At 36.3% G+C, this 26,475-nt stretch overlaps 1 protein-coding gene across 1 annotated transcript in view; it reads right to left on the bottom strand.

Moving 5' to 3' along the window:
• Window positions 1–26,475, bottom strand: part of RARB (retinoic acid receptor beta) — a 767,875-nt gene that overhangs the window by 531,057 nt on the left and 210,343 nt on the right. Inside the window, exon 3 of the mRNA XM_025374723.1 lies at window positions 5,769–5,820. The gene's annotated coding sequence lies outside the window, so the exon portion shown is untranslated. The remainder of the gene's footprint in view (window positions 1–5,768; window positions 5,821–26,475) is intronic.

The following is a 26,475-nucleotide window of genomic DNA, read 5'->3' as shown; positions in this document are numbered from 1 at the left end:
TCTTTAAAAATATATTCATTTTTGGTAAAAGAGAGTCATCCACAGAAAGCAATACCACTTTCTTTAAAAATATATTCATTTTTGGTAAAAGAGAGTCATCCACAGAACAACCACAAAGGTCATCAAAGTGTTAAAATCAAAGATACACCAGGTAACAGTGGCTTCCTTCTCCATCAGAATCAGAGCCAATGGCCACCATTGCCTTCCTTCTATGCGTGAGCCCTCTGACATCATTCTTCATGTGTGTGACCCATAACCTGGGTTAGTGTAGAGCATTTACATTCCAGATTCTCAGATATGGTACAAAGTGTCATCCAACTACACATTTATTTGAAGGACTTTTAATCTCTGCTCTCTGTGATAAGAAAAAGAGTCATGAATTTTGTTCATACTTTGGGTGGAACAATCGTATCTTCATCTTGGTTAGCGTTTTTAAATGATCACATATATAGCAACAGAAGACTTTACTAGAATATGTGGCACATCTAGCGAAAACACTTTTACAGTGCTTGAATCAGTATCACACTATCAGAACTATAGTCACTGCTGCTTGTATACTTCAAAGATTCATTTATTCTATTAAAAAAGTTTAAAATTATCCTCTACCAAAACATCTTCAGATTTTTCAATGCACTGTCTAGAGGAAAAGCAGAGTTAGTAACCTGATAGTTTTTAACACTAATATTTCAGAGAGGTTGAGTTTTACTAAAGTGATATAGTGATATTTCTTCCTACTTGATGTAGGAAGAAATGATATACAAAACAGGAGAATCTCAGGTGGTTTGCAAGGAGTTTTAATAACTAAGGTAATAACGATTTTTTTAAAAATTCCACAATATTGTAGAAGTGACCCCAAAAACTGAAAAAAAAAAAATGAAGTTCTAGAGTAGTGTTTCAAAGGAAGCATACTTAACCAATCTAAAAGTCCCGAGGTGTGCCAGGTAATAGTGACTTCCTTCTCCATCAGGATCAGAGCCAATAGCCATCATTGCCTTACTCCTCTGCATGAGCTCTCTGACATCATTCTCCGTGTGTGTGGCCCACATAAGCTGGGTTAGTGTAGGGCATTTGCATCCCAGATTCTTTGCTTTCTTCCTGTTCAACTAAATGAACCTCATGGATTATGACATTTAATCACTACCCTTTGTATCTAACAGCATCAATGAGTAGAACACTTCTGAGGCCTGGGAAAGCTGACCCATATGGGATTAGTCTGGAATTCAGACTGTGGGGCTCTGAGTCTAGTGGAATAGAGAGACACAGAGCTCTGCTATTTTCTAGCTACATGGTCTCAGAACGTTAGTTTCCTAAAAATATAATTTGAAAAAACCGCACTTCCTTCTAGTATTATTAACTCCCTGTTTTCCCCACCTACATTTCACAATAGCACTGGGTGAAGTTGACCCCTTTCATGGATGTTTTTTCCACCCTCTTGGGATAATTAGCTACATGAACCATAAATGTCTCTTGGTAATACTGTAAGAAAGTTTCAGTGAGCACTAAGCAGGAGTTCTTTTTTGGATAACTTACAACTGTATGTGAAAAAGACATTTAAAAATGCTATTTTTGATTGCTGATGTCATGGACATTGGCAAGAATATTGAAGCTGTATATCAAAAAGATATTTTGGGGATAAATCAGCATAAGAATAAAATAGAGCGCTCATAAAATTGAGAGATCTCTTTTGTATCAAAGTATATTTATGAGATAATATTTCAACTGAAATGGAGAAAAAATGGAAATCTATTGCCATTATATTACTATTTTGTTGAGATGGCAATCTTATAATGAAATCTAAAATTCCAGTTCTCATATCCTAAAGTGGATGCCTGCTTGCTTTAATCTTGGTTATCAGTATATCACTAAAGCAATCATCAAAATTAGCTTTGGCATTTTTACAATAAGGCAAGCTAGGTTCTATCTACCCACCGCCCCCCATCTTCCTTAACTTTTGCAATCCCTTCTCTGTCTCTATGGCTGCCCTGAGAATAAAAGTTCAAAAATATTCAACTGCAATCAGAAATGAAGAGATCATTTGAATCTGGCATTTGGTAAAGTCTTCCCTGAGTCTTGGTAAGTCACAAAGTCCTGCTTAATTCTATCTGGCTCTCCTAAACCACAACTTCTGAGACTCTTAGTGATATGGAGTAAGAGGAGCTAACAGTGCTTTTCTTATCTCGAAACTGAGTCTGAAAATATAACCCGTGGTAACCCTGTGCAAGACCCTAACATCCCAAGGTCTGTTTCCTCATTTTTAACAAAAAATAAAAATACAAATTATCTCAAACTACAAGGCCTACAGACCCCTTTGAACCTCAAGATTTTATGACTGTGGTAGTCTTTAAGTTGTTTCTTAAACTTTAGTTAGTCAGATTCCACCAGCATACATTTTGCCCTGTTGGAAGCATTTTTCACGCACATTTATTTCATGTTTTTTTGTTTTTTACTATATGTGCATTTAAAAATTGACAAATTATGACACTGCCATAAATACTAAATTGGCTTCACTTACTTTAAATAGAAGGTAGCCCATAAAAAGAAATAGGATGGAAAGCAAACAATGTAATTGAGTTCAAGTTAGATGGTGCAGCTTGAGGAAAGCTCTGGGTCTCAAATCTGATCTCTCTCAGTTACAAAGAGATACAGAAGACATAACACCTTCAAACCACTTTTCTTATCAAGAGAATCAGAAGTTTTAAAGCAGAATTGAGAGGGGAATAAAATAATTTCCTCAAAATGCAATTTGTATGATTTAAATCATTGCAGGTACCACCATTGGTATAGATTCTATTATATTTGCCGGTAAAACTTCTGTGGCTATTCAAAAGGTAGTGTTACATCTTTAGTCACAACTCCAGACAACTGAAGCACTGATACCCTTTATTATTCCTTGTCTCTAAGAAGCATCTCAGAAGTTGTCCTAGTTACACAGTTCTCATCTGAAAAGTCAAAAGAGAGTTTCACCAACTCTGAGTTGTATGACTCAAGTTTCATCATTCCTAGTTTTGAACATGTGCATTTAAAAAAAAAAACCCTTTGAGACATGATTCACATACTCTAAAATTCACCTATTTAAAATGTACAATTGAATGATTCCCATATATTCACAGAATTTTGCAACTATCACAATGGTCTAATTTGATAACATTTTTATTTTCCCCAAAAAGCAATCCTACACTTATTAGCAATAACTCCCCATCTCACCTCTACTGGCCCCAAACATAGGCAACCAATAAGCTACTTTCTGTCTCTAAACATTTGCATATTCCGGACATTTCTTGTAGATGTGGAATCAGACAATATGTGTTCTTTTGCACTGGCTTCTTTCACTTAGCATAGTGTTCTCAAGGTTTATCCAGGTTATAGCACGTATCAATACTTATATTTCATTATGTTGACATATCATGATTTCAGCAGGCTTTTATTTTCTGTTATAATGCACAGTGAGCACTTTCAACATGTATCATGTGAACTTAAGTCATCTTGTAGAATATTTTCTGAGAAGTGAGGCAATTGGGTTACAGAATGTCTGTAATTAAAATTTTAATAGATGTTGGCCAATTTTATGCTAGAAAAAGTTATTTCATGCTATAGTCCCACCTACAAGGAATAAGAGTAGAGATTTCCTATAGCTTTGCCATTGCTGGCTGTTATCAAGGCTACATTTTGTCAATAAAAGGCAAAACACAAAATACAGCTTTTATATGTATTTAAATATTAGTGTGCTTGAACACTTTTTTCATTTTCTTCATTGGCCATTGCTATCTCTTCTGAGAATATCCAGTTCATGTAATCTATTTTCCCACCAAATTATTTATATTATTTTAATGGATTTATTGATATAAACACATTCCATTTTCATTTACAAAAATGCTTTAGCTTCATTTACCTTTTGCCATAAAGATATTTTATACTTCTATATTCTTGTTTCCCATCATTGATTCTTGATTCTACTATTATTTTCTCAAGTTGAAAACCACTTTTATTCTATATTAAATTTCAATATTTAGAGTTTTTCCAGATGTGCTGTTCTATTGATTTCACTCTTTACTCTTATGCCAGTGCCAAACTGTTTTAATTACTTAAACTTTAGTAGAGTATATGCTGTGTTATTAAGTTGGGTAAGTTCTTTTTTCAAAAATTCATATACTTATTCTAAGAAATGAACATTAACTTGAATCACTTTTTCCCTCTAAATTGTAAACCATCGTCATTATTAATACTTAACTAGTATAAAACACCTTTCTCTCCAAAATATAAAATTTAGTGGATCAATATATTGGTATTAAACTGCAACAATAAATTAGAATTATTCCAGCTTACATTTAAGTTTAGATAAAAGCGGCTAGCTCTGAATAAAAAGCAACAGCAAAACAAAATACCAAGAAAGCTGTCTGTGTTCAAATCTTAAAGTACTCAATGGAATGTATAACTACACCAAGCAGAGAAGAAAACAAAGTTACAAAATCATAAAAAATACATTAAGTTCAAAATCAATTAGAGAAAAGCAATTAAGTTATTTGGAACTGCTATAGATTGAACTTACCCAGTAGATACACTGGAAGATTAAATGAAAATATGACTATAATAAATTTATAGTTAAGCCGCATCACATCAATTCCTTATTTTCTCCTAGTACACTTGGATATGTTTACCTTTGCTATTATTTGTATGTACATATTTATCTTTCCCCCAAAATATAATGAAGGAAATGATGAATAAATGAAATTTTATTTTCACTGTAATTAGATTTTCCCTCTAAAAAGTCTTCTATCTTTTTTGAAATCACTATGAAATAAACTATAATGTTTCCCTTATTGCAAAAGTTCCAGGCCAAGTATGTTAATCCTTTCTCAGGAAATCTCAGGACCATTCTGGTAATAGTTATGTCTACACAACCTTTGCCAACAGTTTGAAACACGACTTTTAAGGGGATCCATATGATGTACGTCTTTGACTTGTTGAGACACAGTAAATTTGGCCACTTCTTCCTTATTCAAATGCTTCATCTATGTGAGTACATAAATTCTGCTTTTACCCCATCCCAAAAGAAAGAGAATTTTCTTACCTACTAACAGATAAATTACATAAATTATTTCATTTAATCTTCAAGACAACCCTGCAATCTGGGTATCAGTACTCACACTCTGCTCATGAAGCCTGCGAGTCTACCTACCTTCACCAAGGTCATGGCTAACACTGGAAACTCAAATCCAGTTCCTGCCATCTACATCTATGATAAACACTGTATTTCTCCTTCAGCTTCATTGTTTTCTAAATCAACTTAATTTTTTTCCTTCTGTATTTCAAGAATTAGCAAACTACAATCTGCAGGACAAATGTTGCCTGCTGTTAGTGGAATGTAGTCACACCACTTGTTTACATATTGATCAGAGCTGTTTTTGCAACCCAACAGCAGGGTTGAGTATGTGACAGAAGCTGTAGGGTCCACAAAGCCTAAGTATTCACTATCTAGCCCCCTATAGTTTGCAACCCTCTGCTGTATACCATCCACATGTTAGAGAGAAAATAAGACATTCTGTCTCTACAAAATATACATAAAAGAACAATTTGTAGAACGATTTTTATGTACAGTATGATTCCACTTTTTGAAAAAATAAAAATAATGGTTTTTATGTGTATATAATAAGTACTTTCAAAATTCATATGCCAAACTGCAGTTATATATGAAGTGCTAGATTATGGAGAACTTCCATCTTTTTCAAAATATTTGTTCGAATGTATTTACTTTTTCTTTCATTACTTACCAGGTATGGGTCTCAGGGAAAGTTACTTCATCTCCGCAGTACTCTGTTTTATCTGTAAAATAAGTGGCTGGATAAGACAGTCTTCCAAATCCTGTTCAATTCTAACATTCTATCACTGTATTTAACACTGCTACCCAATTTTCTTATATAATTTAATTTTGATAACTATTTTAATAGGGAAAGATATTTGCCAGGGATCCCAAACTTAAGATTTTCCATTTACCATTTCTAGTAGAATGTCATTTTCACCGACAACTCACTTCTTTCAGATTCTGTCAAGGTAAACTCTTTCAAGAGAAAAGTCACAGGCATTCTAAGGTACTACCATATTTACCAACCTAAGAATATATTTCTCATCAGAGATTACAGCAAACTCTGATTTGTGGGAGACAAAGAATTCTCTGCCCTGATTTTGCTTGCTTTTATTTAAATAGGAGCTTTTGTTGTTCCCATTCTATTACTTGTATTCTCTTGTAATTTGTTGATTTGCTTTTGTAAACAGCATCACCTTGAACTTTGTCTCCACAATGCTCATATCCTAGAAGCTCCCATTTCCTCTAAATTTGATTTTGTTTCTAGTTTTATTTTTAAAGCAGCATTACAAATCTTAAAGCATCATTAAATATGTATTCTAATTTCACATGAAATATAAAGTACAGAACATGGTTTTTTAGTCATTTTATGACTACTAAAATGACAAAAGTTAAAAATCAAAACAAGTACCTAGTAAAAGTGAGGTATGGTGAGAGTGGACATGTCTTCAGCTAGTGGAAGTCTATATCAGTATGGTTTTTTTTTTCAGGGGATATTTTTCATCATATATCCAAAGACTCAAGAGTTTAACCAAGCAATTTTACTTTTAGGAGTGTGCCCTGAGGAAATAATTAAAAGCAAGGAAAGAGATAGGCATCCAAGTATTTATAAAAATGAAAAACTGAAAACAAATGTACATAAATAGTGCCTTAGGTTAACTCACTGAGATGCAACAATGTAATTAAATACTATGCGGCCACTAAAATTATATTATAAAAAATGTAAAATATTATGGGAAACGTCTCATTCCAAAATGTGGAAAATGGTTGTAAAAGAATGTGTATAGTTAGATTTCTTGTACTAATGCACATGTATAAATATTTATGCATGTGTTAGAAAGTGACTGGGATACTGGCCAAGACGTTAATACTGGTTATCTCTTGGTGGTAGAATTATGGGTAAAAATTTCTTTGGAGTTTTTTGTAACTTTCAAGTTTTCTACATTGATTGCATGTTTTATTACCATAAGAATTATTTAGAAGCTATAAATTACAAATGTAAAAATTTTCAAATGTCTAGATTATATTCACTCATAGGGACCTGTCAAACCTAGATAGAACCAATCATTTTACTAATTCAAAAATCATGTCATTTTAATGGAATCCAACAAATTTTTGATCAATTGCATAACCAATTGGTTGGTTTTTGTTTATATAGGAGAAAATTAAATTAGTAATAATGAACAATAAAGAAAATAATACAATAAGATCATCTACCCCACTCATGCCCCTCTTATTCTTATCTTAGGACACTGGGTTTTTTTAATTTCAAAGATTTTACTTTAATAAGTTGTAGTAACTGTACTTATTTGCTTTTTACTTGGTATTGGATATGCCCATCAAAGCTTCATGAAGGCATGGATTATATCTTACTGGTTGATTTAGTACAGATTTCACATTTGTTCAATGGGCAGAGATAAAAGAACAGAACTGTGTAAGCTTTTATACAATCTGAAAACCGAAACTCATTAGATTGGTCAGTTCCTTTAACCTATAAAGACCCATGGTTGGCAAAATGTTCCCTGAATTTCACCACTTGGAGTTTATACAACCCAACCACACAAAAGCAAAGCATACTATATCAACATCCCGGATATTTATGAAAATCAAGACCATTAATCTTTATGACTGAGGGAAAGTTAACCTTCTTTACCTATACTGCCATTATTTAATTTTATGCCTTTAAAAGATTACATCTGATAAATCAGCCATAATCACAACTTTGAACTCCAAATATAATTAACCAAATGGCAACCCAGTGCCATTTAGGTGAAAGTTAATGGACAGGAAGTTTATGCTCTAAAGTCAATTTTTATAACCTAAGCAAAGTGGAAGTGCAGTACATAATTCAATATTCATTTGGGCAGTATCAGGAGGGGAATAGTTTAATTCAGGATAAAAAATCAAATATAATGATAATTGTTCAGAAGTATATCTTTGTATCACAATTCTATATACATCATTTTTATTTAAGTAATAATTCAATCTCTTTAAGAGCTCTTTTAGAGGACTTTATAGGTCAAGTTCTAAATACACTTTCGATGGTTAAAAAATTCAATTTATTTTAAAATGATAGTTTAGCTTTCTCAATCATTTGCAATAGTCTTTTTCTAGTAAGTCTGAATGAATAAGGACTCATCATATTCTTAAAATAAAAAAGCAAGCATGAGTATAAATCAAAAGCCAAGAAACTGAAACAAAAGAAGTCCTCTTCATTTTTCCTTTGAAGCTGTTTTCATCCCATAGGGTCCACAAATGAGTAAGCCTTTCCTATGCCAAGTCTTTCAAAGCAAAAATTGGAAGTGGAAAGTTACTCAATTAGCTGGCAAATTCAGTCAGTGAGGCGAGCCAACCTAGATTAATTGAGGCTTTATTTTTGTATCTATTTTTGCTTATGATTTTCCTAAGAGATTAGAATTTAAAATTCAGTCTCAAGGACAAGTATTTTGTTTTGAATTTTAAGTGTGGAGAAATGGCCAGAATACTGAAACCCAACTCTCCTTCTCAAACATAATTTGAAAAATTATGGAGATAGTGACAGGTCCCTTAATGATGGAGCATCTTACGTTAAAGTCATAATGGGAACACAAGAATGCTTATTGCAAAAGAATCCTAAGATTCTATTCCTGACTGGCTTATGACTGCCAGCAAGGGCTGGTTTGTGGGTTCAATGCAATAAGCATGGAAGATTCAGCAGAAGTACTTGTACTCTTTAAATAAAACAGTGCGACCATTTAGGCTCAGCCTATAAGCTTCAAGACTGAAAGCTAAGACTTTGAGTAATCTACCCGATTATGGATGATGAATCATGGCAGAAATTCCAAGGTACATGGGAAACATACTGGGGAGTGCCATCATGAAATACAACTTCTGAACATCTAACAGTGAAGGCTCATACACTAACCATATGGTTTACTTCAAGGCTTAGTCATTAGTGCTACAGTCAATCAATTTACACAGACTTTAGGGGAACACTCATCGTTAAAGAATTTTTTCTCTAATGATTCTAAGGAGGGGCAAAGGAAGAATTGTAGCAAGATAGTAGTTTGTCTTTAAGAGACAACATTATATTTTGCTGAATAATTAAAAGAATTCTATCCTCTCAAAATGCTGATGGCAAAACTCTCAAACAAAATAAGGGTTGAATTCTCTTATCATATATACAAGTATGTATATCATATGATACATTGAGATACATACAAGTATATAAATTGGATATGTATTGGATATATACTAAAGATTTCATTATAATGAAACTGCTACTAAGAGGATCTATTGCTCTGGGACAGAGTCCCAACTTTTAAACATGTGGCAAGAATCCAGTTGATTTAAGCACTCTTCTCCTTTTATATTTGCTTTCCGTATTCTAGAAAGTTTTCTGTAATTGTCCAAAACAATATTTATGCACATATTAAGGTCATTTGTTTTAGACAGTCAATGATGCAAACTGATAGGCTACTGGGCAAATTATGTTCACAAAATATATTTTTGAGCCAGTATTCCTTAAGATTGAATTTTATTGCTTTTAGATGGGAATCTCTCTGGCTTTCCAGAAGCTTTTCTCTCCCCTGCTGCGCTACACCCAGCCATTTGGAAGCTGTCTCTCACTGAGGTTATCTGCTTGGCCTCTGAAGGCAGCTGAGATGGCTACCCTGATCCTGATTTGTTTTCCTAATTTAGGCTGCCTAGTGTGTGTTGATTCTCTTTGACCAGCCTGTTACCAGCAGGAAATAGATCTCTTGACCCCCTGAAACCTCTCCCTGCACATTGGGCTCTGAAACAAGACGACACTAAGAGTTGGGCATGTTTCCCAGCAGGGTAATAGTGAGTTCTTTACTTTTGGGACAGATTGGTTAGATTAAACGTTGTTCCCACAGCATTTAACGATAATTATGGAGTATCTAACATGACTGGTGTGGCAGATGCTGTCAGAGCACTGCCCACATGTCCCCAGATCCCTTTACCATCTTAGAACATGCCAACTCCCCATGCACTTTCACTCCCAACAGCCAGCACCTGTAACTCTTTTTGGAGGTTTGCTGCATAGAGGTGGTTTAAATACACCAGCTTCTGGTTCCTGGTTGTGATGATTCTGGGGTATGCCCTACCCTAATTCTAGAGCCTCTGAGCAGGATCAAACCAAAGTTACTCTCTATGTAACTTTGCTTGCTGCCATCCCTTTATTGGCCTTGTCTTTCTAGTCCCACTCCTCCCCAAGTCTTCCTAATAGCCTTTCCCCCAATCTTCATCGCAAGATCTATTTTCTGTAGAAATCTACTTAAGACAGCTAGTTTTCCAAATTTGTAAAGAATAAGGATAATGGGTATCCAACTCTTCCAGAGACCCTGTAGTTTCCATAAAACAAAGTATTATAACTCAAGTTGGAACTTGTGCAAATTATATTTACCATCTCCCTACATATATTGTACTTTCAATTCTTAAGGGCCCTCAGTGCATAAATCAGTTACACAATGATGCTTGTTGTTGACAGCAGAATTATTCATCAAATACATTCATGGTACTTGGCAGGTACTCCATGAGAAGCCAAATTTGCAATAATATTCAAAAATATCTACTGCTATCAACAAATTATGGGATACCTCACAAGGTCAGCTTCATCTTCTTTTTTAATTTACCAAATGACAGGATTAATTTACAAATCCAAATACCAAACCGTGATATGGTCGCACATTTTAAATTTTGAATAATATTTCTGAAACTTTGACTTTTAATTTGTTACTCTTGAGAATTGCTTTTGAGCAAAAGCAGAATGAATAAATGCTAATGATGTATAAGTCCCTGGTTCAGAGACCGGTGTCACAATTTTCTAATACATGAAGTATTTAAAGACTGATGAGACAGTACATTATACCTGCATGGTAATTTAGTTCAGAATTCACAATTATTTTATTTCAGTATTAATTGCTTTTGTCTCTCAATAAATGACTCTGTAGGAAGTGGAATTCAATTTCATTCGTTTTCAATAATCGAGATTGCTTTGAACTAGCTCAATAACTCTCAGCTCCTTTTGGCCTTCAATATATTGCTAGTGGTAGCACATAAATAATCTGGGTTTTCTTTTCAGATTCCAAAGCAGGGCTGTCTGGCCTTTGGCAAAACAGCTAGGTAGACACAGTTTGTGCTCCATGTTTCCACCTCTTTTGCTATGCCCTACTCAGCATCCACAGTTTCCCTGCATCTCAGGTTTCTCCTGCTTCCCCTTTCCTCTCAGGGGCAAGTGCTAGGAAACATTTATATACACACTGATGAGAGTCAGCCTCTCTGACTTCACTCATCCTGTGTCTTCTGTCTGAAGTAGCTTTCTGCCTTCAAATCCAAATATATGAAGTGAGATCATGGTTCACGCCAAACACCACCATCTCCACAGCGCTCCTGCAGACCTCCCTACGTAGAAGAGGGCATTCAGTTCCCTCAGGACTTCTCTATCTCTCCTATGCCTCTTCATCTCCTTACACTGAATTAGAGGCATTCACACGCCTCCCCCAACTAGTACACAATCAATTTCTTAAGGTTGTGAATCACAAGCCATTCATCTAATTTATTTCACGTAGTGCTTAGCCAAGTTTCCTGTCAAAAAACATCGGAACGAAAAACCAGTGGATGAATTAATGTATGCACATTTGGTTTAAAAGAGGCTTGTCTATGAGTCTACATTTTAGTCACATAAAACTACTTCTTTCAAAACAAGTCTCACTAACTCACCTCAGAGTCTTTGTTTACTCATAGGTTTTAGCTTTGATCAAGCTGTACTGGAAATGTGTCCACACGGACTCCCCCCGCAACCCCCATGAAACCAAGAACTCCTCAAGTGCAAGGACAATGACCTGCACCAGGCCCAGGGTAGGAGCACAAGTCATTTCTGTAGACTGAATGGGATTACAATGCCCTGTGATTTCATATGTTCCTTTCCAAAGACACATTTCAAAAGATGAGTACGGGCAGGACACTTCATGGACCACTGCATTTGAGCTCACATTCTTAGGTCAGTAAGGAAGAGACATGGTAGCCTTCCTCATAAACCCTAACCTTGCTCCAGTTCCATAACTGATTTGGGTACTCTACAGAAACTTAAATTTTTTTCACCTAACATTCAAAGCAAAGTGATTTCCAAAAGCACTAACCTATCAGAACTCCATCAACAGTTATGGAACATATGGGCTATTATTTATTGGCCTGAGTATTCTTTGTATTTGTTTGCAAGTCACTTTCAAAAGTGTTGTAACTCTTTTCCTCCCCAGCCTACAGATGCCTAGAGGAAAGGACATCTGACTTTTTCAAACCACGGTTCCGGCTGGAATGGCAATGCAAACTTTGCATTTGTGTCTTAGGAACTGCTGCCAAGGATTCAATTCAGTTCAACTCAATAAACATCTACTATGGACCTGCTAAGCAAAGGAAACTGCTTTTGGAATAAGGAGGTGTCAGATATAAATGGAACCCAATTCTTACCCCTAGGAAAGCTTGCAGTCTTGTGAGAGAAAAAGACAGGTAAGTGACTATGTGTGATACAAGGCAAAGGCTGGAAGTTGTAGCAGATTTTCTTAAGAATAAGTTGTTTAATGTGATTGCATGAAGGGATAAAGTTAATTATCACCATCAAACCTTGTCATAAGTCACACTCCCATGTAGTCCAGGGGTGCTGCTATTTACTCGGTTAATTACGTGGCTTCAATTGCTTAAAATCTATAATCTCTCCCCTTAGCCTACTCCACTTCTTTTCCCCTTTTCTTAAGGATACTTTCCAGTTTTCAATGTTTCAATTAATTTTCCATGTTTCACTCTGAACTCACATCCCAACTAAACTGGAATGCTCCAAACTATAAACATGCTTTAAAAGTTGTGTCCAGGCAACCTAGAGGAAGGATGATCTCATTGCTTCTGCCAAATTGTCTTCTTTCTCGGCATCTCACAATCTAGAATCTCTTTTTTTTCTTCTATGACTGTTTTACCTCTCACGTGGGACCCCACTTTTACTACTACTGGCTTCTTTTGTCACACCCAAGAAGTCACATACATATTTCTAAATGGAGAATACAAAACTACCTCTGGTGTAAGGGAAGAATGCTTTAGGATGAAGATAAGAGAATATAATGGTTAAATTGCAATCTACTTTACTATTTTCACCTGAAGAACTACCTGCAGGCGCTAACCTTCAGGAAAATACTTTCAATGATAATCTAACCAACTTTTCTGTGCTGCTATGTGGTTCTACATCTGGTCCACCTAAAAGAGTTAAGACATTTCCTACCCTATTTTAGTTTTTTTGATACATTTGTCATATAACAGCAAAACATATCTACTTACATTTAAATTTTAAATGAAGAAAAATAATTTTTAGTATAGTATGCCCCAAATATTGCATGGGATATACTTACACTAAAATGTATTTTTTTAAATATACAATTCAAATTTACTTTGGTATCCTGTATTTTTATTTGTTAACGCTAGCAATTGTACTTCTCTGTATCTCAAAATTGAGTTTCAATGAATCTGTAATAGAATTTGGGAGGCAGTTAGGTGTGATGGTCAAGAGTAGAGGCTTGGGAATCATATACATAATGGGATACATCCTCGCTGTCACATATTGTGATAATAAGGGCTTTAAACCAATATTCTTATGCTCTTCTCCTCAGGATGGATATAAGATACATACCACCTCCTCTGTCCAGTTTAAGTTAGGTGTAGGCCAATTAGCTTTGGCCAGTGAAATGGGTATGGGGAGCTCTTTCTGTTTTCTTCCCTTAGTGCTCACAAAATCATATACTGAGATGGAGCCTCCATTAGCCTGGGTCCCTGAGTATCCACAATAAACAAAACATACTGTGCCTGTAACATGAGTGTCAAATATATTTGGGAGGTAGAGAGAGGGTTAAATTAGAGAAATTGGTAGGATAACATAGCTTTCATGGGAAAGTCTTTTCACACAGAATCCATTTCTCACCATTTTTGTACCCGTTTCTTTCACAGTCCATTTAAGATGCTACCTCCCTTCAAGCATAGAAGTAGTTTCTCATCTGCATAAATTCTTAACTAGGCTATGTTCTCTCCTCTATCATACCCCTTTCTCTCTGTACTTATGATAGCTTATCTTGCATTATTTTGTTTATACGCTTGTCTCATGTTCTTTTCTGAACTGTAACTTTCTTGACGTATCTATCATCTAACAGCTCACTGTTCCTAATGAATAATAGTGTCTTTAAAAATATTGATTAAATTGAATGTGTAGTCTTATTTTTATACAGGTAGGTAACAAAACTCTATTAACAATAAAACATTTTCCTTTACTAATTCAAATATATACTGCTTGATCTTTGCAAATAGTCTTATTCTCCTCTATTTTTATGCACATAGGATTCAAAGAGGCTGGATTCTACTTTGGTTTTTAGGCATAAAGCATCTTTAGACAGTTCTTTGAAAGTACTTACAAGCTTCTTTCTTTCCTTATAACCCTCAGGTCAGGGTCTATCTTAATGCTGGAAACACTCCCTTTCTCCTACAATAACAAATATAATATTCACAACAATTACACGTTTCTATTCCTCCCCCATACATGTATGTATTTTATCTGTGTCTTCATATCCTTGACAGGTGATTTAAACTCTGCTTTATCTCAACACCTGCTTTTCCTCTGTGATCATCAGACGTTTTTCACTTACAATTCTACTCCTTCCTTTTCTGTGGCTTCACACAGGAAGCCCTATTCTACTTGCGTTAAACATGGCATATCAAAGACACACATTTATCTCTACCTCCTCCCAAAAGCCATAAATCCACAAAGTTAAAGAGAAGGAGAGATGAGAGAACAGTAAATGAGTGACGTCAAATTTTTAGAAGCTGGAAAGCATATGGGAGACTTGGCACACCAGAAAGAATTAAAACATTAAACTCTGTTGAGTTGAAGAGGAGTGGATGGTCAACAAGGAGTTCATTTACATGACAGAAATAAATGTCTTCCTAGTACATGGCATTTTCATATATAAGAAATATTTGCATACTCCTAAGTGTTGAATATTGATTAAATAATTATGATATAACTATATTGGAGAACGGGGGAGGAAGAATGAGCACACAAATGCGACATGAAAGAGTTAAATCTTTTTCTATAATTGGATGCCAGCAAATGACTAAAATGAATTTTTTAAAGTGTAACAAGGAATTTAGAAATATTGGAATGAAATACAAGACACTTGCTGAAAAGCTGAAAATGGTTGCCTCAGGGGAGTAGGAATCGGTGGTGGAAAAGGGTGGAGTAGTGCTAAAAGGCTTATAGAACTATTTGACTTCTTAAACTGAATACACATAAGACTTTTTCTCTAAAACCAAATCACTTCACTTGTGTGTAAAAAGATGAGAGTTATTATTTTTTCTAACCATGACCTTTTGAGAAGTAAAGATTTAATTAGAAGTATTATGGTTCTTATCTTAGGGATTGATCCTTGTGTAAAATACTGACCATTTCGTGATGACTTTGGTCATAAGGTGATGCAGTGTGTCTTATCTGCCTGAAAGCAGCTCACCTTGACATAGTAAATGTACCTTCTAGACTCTTTTCCACAGCCACAGCCTGGGAGTCAAGGAGAAGCAGAGATTTCTAGGTTTTACTGTTGCAGAGTCATTTCAATATACAGTCATCTGTGTTGCCACACAAAACTCCAAGCCTAGAAACTTGTCACACTCGTACAAACTTGGGATACGCTTTTCCACGTCTCCAAAATACCCTTCCTCACCCACCTAGAAAACTCAGCCTTTAGAATCCAGATTAAATACCCTTTCCTTCTATGAAACTTTTCTTCCCCAAATAGTTAATAGTGTCCACTTCCTATGTGTAATATTGCTCACCACATCACTAACAAATTACCTGTCTACATGTCTTTCCCTTTACTAGACTTTGAGGTCCATGAGAGAACTATATTTTGCTTTTTATTCACAATGCCAAAAATACATATCAAACAAATAAACAGTTTCAGTAAACTGGGCAGTTTCAAGTAATTAACTGAAATGTTGATGAAATTTGCAGGGAATCATCCATAGTTAACACATCAGTTTGGATTAGTTGTATCTTCACACAAATGTGAAGATGCTGAGCTGAAATAATGTCCTTAATTTTTTAATTTTATTTTTGCATGTTGTATTCTCTTTATATAGTTATTCAGAAGTCTGACACCAATAGGATGCTTTAATTTTTAACACTACATAAAAAGCATGTGGTATAGACATACACATCTACAGAGGTAAAATACTCAAAGTGTGCATTCCTGCCTTTATGAATCTCACAACCTGTTCCAGAAAGTCTCCCACCTTTTTTATGACAAGAACCTCAACTGGAAAAACAATAGTCAAAGTGATGTAAATAAGCAAGGATAATTTGCCAGGTCAAAGTATACATATTCTGCCATATTCAATGCTGATCCCTAGAACCCTAAATCGATACTTGGCAAACTTTTGACAATTCTGAGTCAAGTCACGTGAATGCTAGAGTCTGTAGTAGTAGAAGACAAATTTCTCCAGACTGGGCAGAGGGACCTGTTTCTTGATGAGCTTCAGCCTGCCCTTTGAAGCCCGTTTCTTGATGAGATTATTTCCTTTCTCCCAGTTCCTTAGTTCTTCCACAAGCATCCCTAAAATGTCTCACTGCTTCTGTTGAGATACTTCGACCTAGCCTAATCCACAAAACTTCTCCAAACCAGCTGAAAACTATGGCTCATCTTTCTGTATCAGGGGCAATTATATAATTTACTGAAATAAAATTAAGTGGTCTTAATTTCTTTCTCTGCAGAAAGGCCATTTTTAAACCCCTAAAATTACAGAAGTATGGCCAGATGAACCACAATAATCAGATAAACACCAAAGAAATCTGAAAGTAAGTGCTTTTGGCCAGAGAAACCACTAATTTTCTGCCATCACAAAAATTAATCAGCATACACAGAATGTCCCAGAAATGTAGACACAATTATAAATATTTTTAGAAAACAACTTGAGTGAAGATGTATAAGCAAACCTGTATAATGAAATAAGCCCTTGACAGAAATAATACACTCCTTCAAAACAGGACATTTTGCATTTATTGACATGTATTCATAGAGGAAAGTTGTGTGTACTTAATTGAGAAATCATATATTGGATGGGGGTCAGGAGAGTGCTTTATACAAAACATCAATCAAGGCATAGCTATTTAGATCAACCAAGTAGGAAATCCAGATTGGTAACTTAGATGACCCAAATCACCAAGTTAACCATTTTTCAATCCAGTGCTTTCCACTGAGTAGATAATATTTATACTAAATGAAGAGATGAAATGAGTGATTATCCTGTGTGTTAGTCTGTTCTCAAACTGCTAATAAAGACATACCTGAGAATGGGTAATTTATATAAAAAAGAGGTTTAATGAACTCACAGTTCAACATGGCTGGAGAGGCCTCACCATTATGGCGGAAGGCAAAAGAGAAGCAAAGGCACGTCTTACATGATGGCAGGTGAGAGAGCTTGTACAGGGGAACTCCCATTTATGAAACCATCAGATCTTATGAGACTTATTCACTACCATAAGAACAGTGTAGAAGAAACAACCCCCATGATTCAATTATCTCCACCTTGTCCTGCCCTTTACAGGTGGGGATTATTACAATTCAAGGTGAGATTTGGGTGGGGACACAGCCAAACCATATCATCCCGCTGCTCTATACAAGCAAAACCACCTGCATAATTCAGGTGAGAAATGCAGATAGACAGTATGGTACAGTGGGAAGAGTAGGTGTTGGAATTCAAAGGACTTAGGTTCAAATTCATTGAGCCTCTCTGTTTACTTATTTGCAAAAACAGGGAAAACAAAAGACCTACTATATTGAGTGAGAGAGAGCACTTAGCATCGGCTAAATAGTGGTGATTACTCCAAAATATGCTACTGCCCTTCATTTCCCCATGTACACAACGGCCTCTAGTTACTATGAAACACTGTGTTCCTTGACATTTGCTATGACATCCAATATAATAGATGTAGAGTCTGAGTGAATCCTTTAAAAACTCCTTTTCTTTTTCGCAGGTTTCTTTTACATAAACATTTTTTTAAATGAATCCCCCAGCTTTTCCTTATGGATTGTGCCCCTGACCTAATTACATAAGTACCTGATGGGCTGGAACGCTTCCAAAAGGGCCTCTTAGGAAAAACAATCTGAAGGGTTTTCTTCTCCTTCTTTTGTAATTACATAATTACTCAGCTGACTAATATGAGTCACCATGTGCCATTCTAATCTCCCAGGCACAAAATAGTTTTATTATTTTCCTTGGAACTACCTAATTACCCAATGGATAGCAATAACTCCTGGGCTCTTTTCTGTAAGTAATCTGTAAAGCTCAAGACAAATTCCTCCAGAAGTCTTTGCAAATGGAGGAGAATTTAGAATAATACTATCATTTGCCACATGAGACACTGGAGCTCTTAGTGACAAGGGTGGTCCAATGATACACCACAAATAAATTCGGAGAAAAATTTAAGACTCTGGGCACAGGATAAAATATTGAGGCACATTCTCCCTGCTGTGTTCTAGGAAATAAGTGTTCCTGAGCCAAAACAGCAGTGGCTGAATGCACATCTCATCTCTTAAAAAACTAGCAAGCAGTCCCGATATATGTGTATTAACTTATAAGTTATATGCACCTAATATAGTTTCATATTTAACTATTAGCCAAGCTTATTATTTTAATAAAATCCACATACTAATATAAATTATCAATTATAGGACAGGCATGGTGGCTCATGCCTGTAATGCCAGCACTTTGGGGGGCCGAGGTGGGAGGATCACTTGAGGACAGGAGTTTGAGACCAGCCTGACCAACATGGTGAAACCCCGTCTCTGTCAAAAACTACAAAAATTAGCTGAGCATGGTGGTGTGTGCTTGCAATCCCAGCTACTCAGGGAAGCTGAGGTAGGAGAATCACTTGAACCCAGGAGTAGAGGCTACAATGAGCCAAGATCACACCACTGCATTCCAGCTTGGGTGACAGAGTGACACCCTGTCTCAAAAATAAATAAATTATAATATTTTTCATACCCCAATAGCAGCCTAGGATATCTCGTCTTAAAGAGCGCTGCCTTCCAGAATATCAAAGTCTTCATTAGATCTTAAAATTGCTCTATGAATGACCTGTAGTTTCTCAGTCTCTATTCACTTAGGGAATAACTTAGGAGACTGACTATTTTGATCCTTTTCTGCAGTTTTTCAAAGGCATATGCAAGAAAATTACACAAGTCTTTGAGCACATCAGTCTACCCCAGCATATTTTCTAGGGGGTGCTCAGGCCAACAAGCCCAGCAGTATTTTCTCCATGCCTTTCTTGACCTCATTTTCTTTCCCTAATTTCCCATTCGACCCCAGAAATGGTGGGTTTGCAAAAGCCTCCTTCTGATCTAGGACCAAAAGAGCTGGGCAGACTACATGATTTCCAAAGCCAACATATTGGCCTACGCCCTGGGTATGACAGATTTCTTATAAAAAGAAACATATTTATCCAAGCCATTGAACAGCCAAGTCTAATGAATATTAAATCTGATCAAGCCATTTTCCTATGTATAATAAAATACCAAGTCACATTGTAATTTAACTGTATTTAGAACTGTCCTCCTTAGTTTACATTCATTAAAACATTTTAAGAAAAAGGCTACATTAAATTTTACTTTGGAACTAATAAAAATATTAAACCTTAAGAAGTTCTGAAGCTTTGCTAAGGCAGCTGAACTTAATATGCTTGTAATTTCCCAAAGTAAGAGATTCAATTCCATAACAATGAATTTTGTATTCCACAGACTCATAGCTCACATTTTTTAAAAGGTTCATGAGGCATTAGAAAATATAAATCTGAAAAAAAAAAAAAACTGTTCAGTCATGTCTGATTGTTCTGGTACATAAACCAACTCATACACTATAGTAGAAGTAGCAACACTGAAGTCGTTTTGACAGTTGAACACAAACAGAGGCCCCAAACAATGAACACACAGAAACAGGACACTCCTCTGGAGGGAGGGAGCTCTGGCTTTGAATGTCAGGAAGGGAGCCAACAGGCTGTCCGTTTACTTAAACTTCTCAGATACAAACAGTTACCTCGCTTTCTCTCTTGGAAGGGCCTCCTGATAAACCTCCCTCCTGTCCCACTGCAGACCCCCAATCTTCCTCAACTCTGTTAATTAGGGGAGAGAAAAAAGGGAGAGGGAAACCAGAAAGCTCACTGACCTATCTATAAATGCACAACATTTCACTCTCTCCTCCAGGCTCAGAGGTTTAAGACTCCCCTTTCTCCATCAAACACCCAGAAAAGTTGCTTTTGCCAGAAGGCACTGTACTTTTGCTATTCCAGCTTTTAGACCAGTCATTTCCTAGAAACAGACCTGACATCTTCTTCCTCTCCTCTCAAACCTCCTGGTGCTACTAAACTCACCAAACTAAACTTTTTAGGTTTTCGAAATTTTTCTTTCAGAAGTCATTGGTCATAGTCCATTCCTCCAAGTAGAACAAAAAAATGCCGGGAGGACTTTGCTTATAAGGTTCATGACTCCTCCTTCAAACTATCAACTGTCAGATATAAACAGGGCATTCACTGAGAACAATGGAGATTAACAGAGAGAGACAGGACGGCTGTCTGGGGGGAAAGAATGGTTCCAAGATTCCAGGACTGGTCTTCTATAGTCAGTTGGCTATTGTATCCTGTAGGTCCTAATGTTGCTAGGAAGAAGTTCTATTTGATTGTGGCATCTTTCAGTAATATTAGAAAGATACTTATTTGAATTAGCTATTCATTCCATCTACAAAAAGTTGAGTATCTTCCATTTTCCAGACAGTATTTGCAGGGAACAAGAGAGAGACATTCATTTACTTCCCTAGAAATATTTCAAGTATTTATTATAAGCCAGGCATGTGCTGGCCATGTACCACGACTAACACATGGAACCTTGAACACCAATCCCAGGCTCTGATTACTGTAACAAGGTCTGATAGGTGAGAACTCAAGGATTTGTTTTTCAGCCCTATAATATACAAAAATAGACATCCTCCTTTCCTTCCTTTCTTCCTCTTATCAATTTAACACGTATTAATGAAGGGTCTGGATACATTTGGTAGAGTGCTAGGCGCTGAAGACACAGCAGTAGGCAAACTCAGATACAGTTCCTGCCTGTCATTTAAAAAAGTTGACACAAGGCCAATTTCTCATGTTTTGCCCAGCTGGGGAATAAGATATTAATGTCAGAATCACACATACATCAAATGTTGCAGCTGTCATTAGTCCTTGAAGGTGAGAAAGGAAAATGTGAGGCATTTAACAGAATTTTGTTCAAAAAAGAGGGAAGGGTCTATTAAAGAATTTATTAAAAGGGCTTTGCTGTTTAAAATTCTTCCCTGAACTTGTTTACCTTCTGTTGACTCATTTTCATTTATTTTGAAGGATTTCATTGGACTGAAACTCTAATTTAAAAAAAAAAAAAAAAAGAGAAAACCGGAGAGGTCTGCAGAGCGTCAGTCCGCCAGTCAGGAGGCCTTGCACTCCATATCCACATACACATGCTTTCTATTAAAACCACTGAGAGGTACTTCTGAATAGCATCAACCACACATTTCCTCAATGAGCCACAAAATAAAGTGCTATTAATTCTCACCAATATTCATGAAATGATTGCTTTTTATTGCTTATGTCTAACCTCCTACCATGGTCCTGAAATTTTCTATCCTTTTCTGACCTATGGGTGACTTCTGCATCTCAGGGAGCATACTGAGTGGTCATGTAAATGCTTAAGGGTTATAAAGTCTAATATGCTACTCAGATAAGAATTATCTTGATATAATTATAAATAGTATCCTTTAAAAAAAATCCTGTAAGCCTACTTTACCTTTCCTGTCCCTGAACTCCATGGGAGGAATAAGCTTTCTTTCTAGAGAAAAACATTCTTTCTTTTTAAATCTATTAATACATCAGTCCAGATTTTTTCTTTTTAAAATTCCAAGTCCTGTTGAAAGAGGTTTTTAAAAAAAAAAAATTAAAAAAAAAAAAACCCACACATTACACTTCACATCCCCTCTGACCATTCTCAGGTTACAAGCCTCTGAAGCGTGCTTGGCCTGTTGCCGGTGTATTTATTACTATTAATAAATGAGTCACTGGTGTAAGAATGCAAATTTTATGTGGCCCATGTATAAATGAGCCTGTTAAGAATGGCCAGATACACATTTTATGTGACTGCTAAATAATTATGTCATAGAAACACAGCTTGTGAATTCAACATTAAAAAAGAAATGGATTCCAATAATGTTAGAATGAGTATTTGTCAAAACATGGTTTTGATGAGTTGTGACTATCAAAAAAAAAAAAAAAAGATGAAAGAGAAAGTGATCAGGTTCTAGGGAGAGCAACATGGAAGCTTAAGCTTACTAAAAGAGCCTCTGATACAATGTCCTTGGTTGCTCCCCTGCCTCACGCCATTATATCATGAGGGCACATCCAATTCACAAAACTGCTCCTATGCTTTCAGCATTTTCATCTGTGAAGACAATTACTGGATGAGGGATATCTGAAGCTTTGTACAGAGCCACAAAACCCCGACATCAGAACTGAGAAAATTATAAAAGCAGAGAGTAGGAAAGTGGTTGTCAGGGGAGGGGGGGGGGGGGGGGTAGAAGAAATGGGGATATATTGGTCAAGGGGTACAAAGTTTCAGTTATGAAAGATAAGTTCAATTTAAAAGAATTGAAAAACTTATCACAGATAACAGGAACTTGGAAGTGAACAGACAGGATCTTGGAGCTCACATTCACATTGACACGGACATTCAATAACTATACAGTGGATTACATCGTTATAAGTGTGTTAAGTATTATTTGGTGCTCATCAAGTGGCACAAACCAGAGCTCACCAAGGTGACATTTCCATATTAAGCTGTCCTATCCCATCAGAAGCCTGGATGTTAATTTAATGTCATATCTCTAATCTGAAGATGAACCGACAGCTTCAGATAACAAGGAAAGACTCAGATCAGCTGGCTGAAGAGGAAGTCATGAGCAGACACTAAGGTATTCTGCAGAGCAAAGGACTGCGAAACCAAAACATTACTGGGTGTTAAAACACTTGGAGCATTCTGGAACATTTTAATGAGACAATAGTCTTGGCTCTGGACACAGCTTCAGAACTTAATCTACATTCCTAATGCCTTGAATAACAGCACTAAAATAAACACTGTGCTTTCATATCTGTTTGATTAGTAGACCTGTTGATGAACAAGTAGAGTTTGGGAGAGTTTGTTCAGCCATACAAAATTTTAAAAATAGTAAAAATTGCTACTGTTTAAAATCAGTTTGGAAATAAACAACTAGATACCCAGCTTTTTTAGAAAAATGGGAAGGTCTGATAATATTTCCATATCAACATCAGTCAGCAGGAGCACAGTGGCATCTGGCTTTCAAGATGGGGATGTGCTGCCTGTGTTACCACAGTCCCTTCCATTCCTGATGTTGTTACACCTGGGGCCAGGGGAGCTTCTCTCATTGATTGTTCACACCCTGCCCTGGGGACAGCTGATTTGTGGTATCAAGCTTTAACTGCAACATCAATTCAGACAATCCTTCCTATTCAGTATTTTACATTCTCATGTTCCATGGATGCTACATTACCACATCCACTTAACTTAAATTTAATTCTGAATCTCCAATTCCATTCTCAATTATCTATATATTTATGCATTCAATAATTTTTTTATTATTTTATACTAGTTAGCGTTGGGGAGGAAAAATAAATATATAAGGCACAATCTGTGTTCTTAAGAACTCCAGAATCTAAGAGAGGAATTTAGAGCTGGGAAGAGCAGTGATTTAAAAAAAAAAAAAAACTTAGCTGGAGAACTATGTGTTATCTCATCAATTTTGATCTATTGATCTATGTATTGTAGAAGGACATGGCAAGACCTTTTTATTTTTTCAAATGTCCTCTCTCTCAACTATGTTCTCTAATGTCTTCCTCTACCTCCTTCCACTAAAGATGTCGGACCAGTTATTGCAGTTAGGGGAAAAGACAGAATATTTATTTGAAAGTCAGATCTAGGGACTTTGTTCTACGAATTTTCCAAGTGAAAATTCCTAAAGATGGATTTGAATATTTAAATATTAAATGGCAACCTTAAAAAAACTTGTGAAGCATATGTATCAGTAGAAAAATTAATCCAACATAGAACATTAGTGCTGGAAAAGACACTTCTTTTTACAAGTAGGAAATTTAGGGTGGTAAGTGACATCTCCCAGGCCTTGGAAACAGTAAGTAATAGCCAGAACATAATCTCAGGTTTAAGCATCTCCAGATACTTTTGTTATTAAATACTGAATGGCAATAAAGACCATATGATAATCCTACTGCCCACCATTTTAAGTTGTAAGGAGAAAGCAAAATTTAAAATAAAAATTTTAATCATTCCATACATTCAGTAGATACTTATGAAGTGCTTTCTTTATGGCAGACACTGTGCTGGATTTCTGTTGACACAGCATGAATGATACAACCAAAAACTTTTGCCCTCAAAGAGTTCACATTCCAGCTATGAGCTGACTTTGAATCTTTCAGGCTTATAGGACTCCAGACAGACCTTAGACCAGGAAGTCTCTCCACCTCCTAGGACTATTGTGACTATCTAGCGAGGCAATGGCTAAGGAAAATGCAAACCACAATGTTTGGTTGTGAATTAATATTTTTTTGAGACAGAGTCTCACTCTGTTGCCCAGGCTGAGGCACAGTGGCATGATACTGGTTCACTGCAAACTCCGCCTCCCAGGTTCTAGCAATTCTCCTGCCTCAGTCCCCCAAAGTAGCTAGGACCATAGGCATGTGCCACCACACCTGGATAATTTGTATTTTTAGTAGAGATGGGGTTTCACCATGTTGGCCAGGCTGGTCTCAAACTCCTGTCCTCAAGTGTTCTGCCCCACCAGGCCTCCCAAAGTGCCGGGATCACAGGCGTGAGCCACTATGCCTGGCATGGTTGTGAATTCTAATATGTCAAGGACCAATCCAGCTCATATGAACAATCATAATGTAGAAGAAACCGTAGTAATGGATTCCATCCTCCTATGAACCACGAAATATTTCCATTGGCTTACCCTTAACCCAAATCAGATGCAAGTTTGTTAAAAGAATGGCAACTACATTGACTACATAAAAAAGGCCAAGTGTAGAACTGAATAGCAGGTCTCCATTCCATCAGTATAGAAACATACAAACGAAACCATTTGTTCCGCAAAGAGCTTCACTTTCCACTTCATTTTGTCTCTGTTGACAGAATTTTTTTCACTGCTCCCACAATAACATTTCAGACCAGAAAATAAAATGTACATGCAACTCACATTACCATGAATGCCCCTGGTCTGGCCAGCAGGGCTCACCTTCAGGATATCAGGAGAATGTCACCATAAAGTTGACTTTCTCCAGCTAACATCTCTTTCACTTTTATTTAGCTAAGTAAAACTCTCTTCTGAGGACAGTTACCTCTCCTTCACTTTCTATCCCAACCCACAAGACAATTTTGTCTTCTACCCAGCCGAGAATGATGTATCATTAAGTTGCCCATAGGCCACATCTAATTTTCTGCAAAAAACTATGCAACAATTCTCCACTTTCCTCACCTCTTTTATTAAAGAGATCTCTATGTCCATAGTTGACAGCTCTTCATACTGGGGACTTCTAACAGGAATGGGAATCCAAAATAATCTTTGGTGCCCAAAGTTCTACGTCCAAATTATTATAATAAAAGAGGCAGAGAAAAAAGCTTCTTGTCCTTTAGATCTCAACTTTCATCCCCAAATGGTTTCTTAGCTTTTTCATTATTTTTAATAATGTGCAATTTTAACAACACAATCCACAGTGTGGTTGGTTAGGCCCATGCCCCACTCGAATGTGAGCTCTAGGATCATACCTATCTCCTCACCACTGTGGCCCTATTTCCTAATATAATTCTTGGGACATTAGAGATTCTTAACTATTTGTTGAATTAAAAGAACAAATAAATTACTGAACACATCATTTGAACCGTAAACTCCTTCTTACCAAGCTTTCCCAGAACAACATTTTTCACCATCAGAATTAAAAGGCTTTACTGATCTGCCCCACCACTGTCTTATGTAATGCACAGCCTATTTTCCACAGAGGTTTGATCTCAACACCAATCGTTTTCTGCTACTACAGCAGGACTCAATGTTCTTAGCTTCTCACTTCGCCTCTGCCTCACCCTTCTTTGTTTCATACGTATCCCTCTAATCAAATGCAGAATGTATGAAATAGGATACGTGATCACATTAGCACAGCTTTATTTTGATGTATTATTGTCAAGCCTGTACAGACAAGTGGAAAGAGAAGT

The sequence above is a fragment of the Theropithecus gelada genome, chromosome 2 (assembly GCF_003255815.1).
Source record: "Theropithecus gelada isolate Dixy chromosome 2, Tgel_1.0, whole genome shotgun sequence".
Lineage (NCBI taxonomy): Eukaryota > Metazoa > Chordata > Mammalia > Primates > Cercopithecidae > Theropithecus > Theropithecus gelada.
Note: the sequence above shows the minus strand (reverse complement) of the source record. Positions and strands in the feature narration are given on the sequence as shown.